Genomic DNA, 6098 nt, shown 5'->3' with positions numbered 1-6098 from the left:
GTGTCATTTACTAAATCCCCGTTTTAATTTTCTATTCTATTTAATTTGCTGCTAGACGTTAAAGAGTCAACCAGGCATCCGTCAACATCATAGACAATCATAAAACCACATCAACATAATTATATATGACTGTATCACGGTATTTTATAGCGAAAACCTACCGGAAACCGCTGAAATAAAAATGAGGCTCCTTGGCCTATCAATGTCCGTAAAATTCGAGGAAATTATTCTGATACAACCTTTATATATACAGAGTCTATGATTACGTTGAATTTGATAGACATTGAAAGACCAGTGGGAACTCAACCTCATTTAAGCGGTCTCGGATAGGTTTTCACTATCTATTTTAAATATCAAACTGGAACGTAATTTTGGCTTTTCACAAATATTTCTATTTCTATTTATAATTTTTTCTAGAGTTAACGGGTTTTCTTTTTTTAATTAAGATATATCATATATAAAATTACATCTTTGAAGTCGTTTTATTGATGAAAATCTATATTACATCAAGTATGCAACTTACAAAAGGGTTTATATTCGACATACACAGTAAACTGAAGTACTTTCCTTATAATACTCTGAAATCAATTTGAATTTGGAAAATATAAAGACTAGAGACAAGTGGCATAGAAATTAAGAACAAGTGGTATAGAAATTAAGAATACAGAAATGAAGCACCTCCTTTAAATTTAACCGTTGGAATCATCTTTTTCACTTCTCATCTGTAACAAGTTATTTTATTTAAAGAAATTTATGATCAGACAAATTAAATTAAAAAATATACATGCAAGAACCCCTCGCAACATTCATACAAAAAGACGCATGGTCGGTGCCTAAGCCACTAAAATATTTCAACATTTTAAGTAACACTGACGACAATCAAACACGCGTATACGTGTCTACAAATTGCTTTTAAATAAACAAAGCTTGATTTTACATTACTACATGTATTTGGACCGATATTTTGAATGTCATATCTTTACGACATATCCCTCAATAATCTGATACAAGGGCCCATTGAATCAGTTTAACGACGTCATTCAGTAGTGGAAAATTGGATTTCCTCTAACGTAATACAATCTAATACATTTAAAAGGAGCCATTCAGTACACAAGTGTATGTGGATTAAGTTTTGAACTTTTGAATTCTAATAATAACATATCTTTAAGATGTGTATACCAAGCTTACGTTAGATTTAATACCGTACGTTTCGTTTGAAATAAACGCTGGGTAAAGTTTCCCCATAGATCTTTTTATAGATAGCTCTGCATGACATGTTCTTTCGGAGACTTCAAAATGTCCTGTAATAAGAATTATCTTTCTCTCTTTTTTCTGAGCTCTCTCTCTCTCTGAAAAAGATTTTCGACAAAATGAAAACTATCTCTCTCTCTCTGGAAAAGATTCCTGACAAAAAGAAATCTCTCTCTCTCTCTCTCTCTCTCTCTCTCTCTCTCTCTCTCTCTCTCTCTCTCTCTCTCTCTCTCTCTCTCTCTCTCTCTCTCTCTCTCTCTCTCTCTCTCTCCGTGCTTATTCGGTTCATGTTGCGGCTATATTGGGAATAGTGTTGGTGTATAGCAATAATGCAGGTATATATATATATATATTTTTTAAATAGACCGTTGGTTTTTCTGTTTTTTTATTTTGGGGACCTTTATAGATTGTTGTTCGGTGATAGCCAAGGCTCTATGTTGAAGGCCGTACTATAGCCTATAATAGTTTACTTTTTACATATTGTTATTTGGATAGAGAGTTGTCTCGTTGGCCCTTTTACCACATCTTCTTGTATGTTATCTATACTTAAATCTTGGTGTGTGCTTTGTTAATATCATCTAGTCAAAATATGCAAAGTATTCGTGCAATCGCCATGGTGCAGACTTTTCCGAAGAAAACATAAGTAAAGATAAATAGCAGAAATACTAGAAACTTAAAGTCTTTTTAAATTTTCTCCTCTCAGTAATAAATTGATCACAGGTAAGGCTTTATAAACACATATTCACAACTCTCATGATTACATATAATGCTATACTTTTATAAATTGTGACTTGGATGGAGGGTTGTATCATTGGCACTCATACCACATCTTCCTATATTTATATATGACATACCTTTTTAACCAACAGATCCATGCAGTTATCCATACAGAAGAATTGGCAAGAGCTGTTACCTTATAAATACACAAAAAGTGACAGCAGATACCGCCTTTGTATGTTAAGTATATAATAATGAGATTCATTAGTCAATAACTTTTGCTTATATCGCAGTGTACACGTTAGACGGAGGGCTCAGCAAATTAGTGACATTCTGTGTTCTCCTGTCCAAAGTCAGAAGCATGTAGTTTAGTGGTCGTCGTTGGTTTATATCTGTCTTTGTATTTCGCAAACTGCTTTTTTTTATAAAATAGATTTATTGCCTATGATGGTTTATAACCACCCCTTATAACCTGATGAAAATTCGCTCGTTGGCAATCATACTACACCAGAAGATTTTTACCTTACATCGAACATGCTGCGGCGAGCTAACGGACAATTACTGACTATGTTGATGCATTCTGCGAAGTCTGTGTCAAAACAAAGCAATTGTTTTAACAAATTCAATGATTAAAGAACTACTTAACATTCAAGCGGACACCAAACTGGGGTTTTTTCGCAATGAAGTAATTACAATTATTGTGTACATCTGCTGATAATGGTATATTATTTCTTTTTTATTTTTAGGTAATTTACAGATTGAGTATATATAAGATATACATGTATTTGTCTGCTTTAAAATGGATCTTAAAAAAGAAGACTTTTCGAGCTTAAAAAAAAGGTCAAAGATTCTTAAAATTTCTTACAGACGGATGCATTTAGTGTGTAGGCAAAAGAAATATCTTTAGTTAGCTTCTTCGATAGCTGAAATGTGAATACATTTTTAAGAAAGGTATACTATCCTCCTTTCGATGTAGGCTAGTCCTACAGACAGATATACAAGCAAGCAAGCTAACCAAAAATATTACCTTTACCTACACACTCAATTCAATCGGCTGCAAACGATTCGTGCGTAACAATAAAACTTTATTAAGGAATAAGCTACCAATACATTTGCATATGATCTTAAAAGTAACTTAGAGTAACTTTCATACAATTTTAATGTACACAACATGTATAACTTATATAATATTTACTGATTTTTCAGGCGATATGTTTACGACATGGTGCATACCTGGCCAACTTTGAGACATAAGAAGAATTGATGTTAATGAAATATGAATTGAAGAAGATGAATACTGGTAAGTTTGTTTCTGGTGTTGCATACATATTTTTTGTTATAAATAAGGGTTGCTAGTTCATAGTCTGGTATGTGTATCATACCGGAATCAGAAAAAAAAATATTCTGTATTCAGTTTGATAATAAATCTCTCTCATATTCTTGTTAATAAAAGTAGTAAAAAAAAACTATTTATTTCCTTGGGGTTTTATTCAGTTTCTTTACCTTTTTTCTCTCCCTTCTTTTTTATCACTCAGTTTTTTATGGTCCAATTTATACAAATGTTGAAATATTATGTAATGAATGCATGCTCTTATTCCTTGTTTTGTTATATAGGTTAAATGGAGAAGACTTCATAAGTCTGTTTGAAAAAAAATGAAAATAACAAGTTTAATAATGTCAATGCGTCCGAAGCACTTGTCTGGATTTACCTTCATCAGGAACGCTCACAGCCAAACATTTGAAATCCAAGGATGTATAAGTACCGAAACCGTTGAAGAGCTTTATGACAATAATACCTAAAATTGATCGCCAAACTCATCCAAAGTCAACTTTGCCTGAGGGAGTTGAAACTTTAGTTTTATTATTATTTCGACGAGGCACATACAAGTATGATTTACACTTCTTAACTCAAAATTGATTCTTTTTACAGGTCTGTAAAAGCGTTTTTCTCAAACTTTTTATGGTGTCTGCCTTTTTACGTAAAACGTTTTTTTTTTTTGTTTTTTTTTTATCTTCATTGATGTATTCATTGTTGCAGAACGCGATGTGGTATCAGTTTAAACGTATTTTATATGCTAAACACAAATCGGATGAAACACACTTGTCCGCGAGGGCATCATCAGCTCAGTATTCAATACGTCTGTACTGACATGATTTAACAAACTTTTCTAAAATTGTCCGTTTATAAATTTTGAAATTATGAAGAAACTAAAGTTTGAACTCTCTCAGACAAAGTTGACTTTGGATGAGTTTGGCGATCAATTTTAGGCGATATGTTTGTATTTTCGCAAATCTCTAAGGAATGCAATATTGAAACACATTTCTTAATTCATTCGTGAAAAACTAAGCGGCAGTTTCACGGTCCACTGAACATAGAAAAGGTCATTGCGAGTGGGGTATCTGTGTATTATCGACGCATTCTTGTTTTATGGACGCATTCTTGTTTTTTGTTGTTTTTTCATGTACTTTTTGTTTATACATTCAAGGTCAACATTTCTACGTTGGTGGACGTAACGTAAACAGATATAAGTCTGGCGGCGATTGGAGATGGATTAAGCATGAAAAGATGACCAAGATGACATACTTTGCTTTCGATTCCTCAGAACCAAATGGATCCTTTTCTTCACCAGAAGATTGTTTACTTTTCGCTGGAAATCACGGTTATAGATTCCATAATATTTGCTGCGACTGTGTCGCTGCAGGATTTATCTGCGAAAAAAAATAAAACTTCACTAATAAAAGAATGTCACGTGTTTATTTGTATTAATATTGGTTAATAGTTGAAATCCAAAAGCTCCTGACGACACATTTCATCATAAGCCAAGGAGGTCAAGATCAATATAATTAGAGAAAAGGGGGGATTTCCATGTCAACCCAATGATGATCGAATTAGTACTGATGAACAGTTTGTTTATCATATCAACTCTTCTGCAAGTCTTAAGTTACTTTCCATTTTATAAGCTATAAAATATATAGAAGAGACCGATAAAACCATACTCAACAAACATAATAAATTATTAAAGTAGTAATTTATAGATTATTGTAAATATTAATTACGGGTCATTGTCAGATACAAAAATAAAAATCCTTGTAGAACAACACCATGCAAGCATATATTCATTCACTACAGATTAATTTTAGGTACTAAATTATACAAACACATCATTGATAAATTAATGGTGCTCATATCTAGCATTATTTTTGTTCAAAAGGATATTCACTGTGTAAACATGAGGAACATACTATAACACAATTATAATGCCTCGTTCACACGTACCTTTAATTCGAACTGAATTCGAATTGAATGCGAATCGAATTCGCTAACCGCGTTCTCACACTTTAGTTCAAATTAATTAATTACGTTCGAATGACGTGTGAACTCAGCATTAATTTTATTCTTTTTGATAGATTTAGTCTCAGTTGAACATTTTTTTTTTAATTAATATTCTCTTGGTCTGTTAGTATCTACAAATAATTGTATGGAAACGCAGCTCTAGATCAATCAGGACTCCTGCGGAGCGATAACTTATGTCAGTTTCAGTCGGATGTATGATAAATAGTACAAAGAATCATAACGATGGTCAATTTCCTGTTATATTTATCGGTCATCTTAATCCAAATGGTCATCTTCCTTGAGCAGATATAAAGGAAGATAAAAACCAAGACCAGTAAAAGGGAATCAATAAGGAGTCATGTTAATGCCTGTTTGAGTTATGTTTGCAATAAGCTTTTAAATATAAATCATATTAAAATAGACCTCGTTTGTCAAATTCAAGATATTCATGATCCGGATTACAAAAGCAAAAAAGACATGGTTTTGAATATTTCTTAAGAACGACAACCAGGCAGAAGCTAGCGAACAATAGCTAGCGAACAATAAGCCAGCGAACAATAAGGCGATATATCGAGAAACCAAAAAACAGAATAAGACAACAACGGCCGTTAAATAAAAAAATATTTAAAAAGGCAGAAAATCAGTTAAAATATAGCAATTTAAACTCAATTTTGAAATGGTTTTTATCCAATCTATTGATTTAACAAGTCGCATAACTTTTTAGGCTAATATTCAGTACCACAATAACTATGCATCTATCAACGGATTATTTGTAGGTGTAGGGCCACCTATGCAC

General features: G+C 32.5%; 1 long non-coding RNA gene across 1 annotated transcript; it reads left to right on the top strand.

The window, feature by feature from the left end:
• Positions 1–2116: 2116 nt before the first annotated feature.
• Positions 2117–4820, top strand: LOC139503187 (uncharacterized). Its single transcript, XR_011659053.1, has 3 exons — positions 2117–2203; positions 3175–3268; positions 4455–4820. It is a non-coding gene; the product is annotated as an uncharacterized lncRNA (long non-coding RNA).
• Positions 4821–6098: the final 1278 nt, after the last annotated feature.

The sequence above is a fragment of the Mytilus edulis genome, chromosome 14 (genome assembly GCF_963676685.1).
Source record: "Mytilus edulis chromosome 14, xbMytEdul2.2, whole genome shotgun sequence".
Lineage (NCBI taxonomy): Eukaryota > Metazoa > Mollusca > Bivalvia > Mytilida > Mytilidae > Mytilus > Mytilus edulis.
The sequence above is the reverse complement of the archived record's forward strand: the minus strand, read 5'-3'. Positions and strand labels throughout refer to the sequence as shown.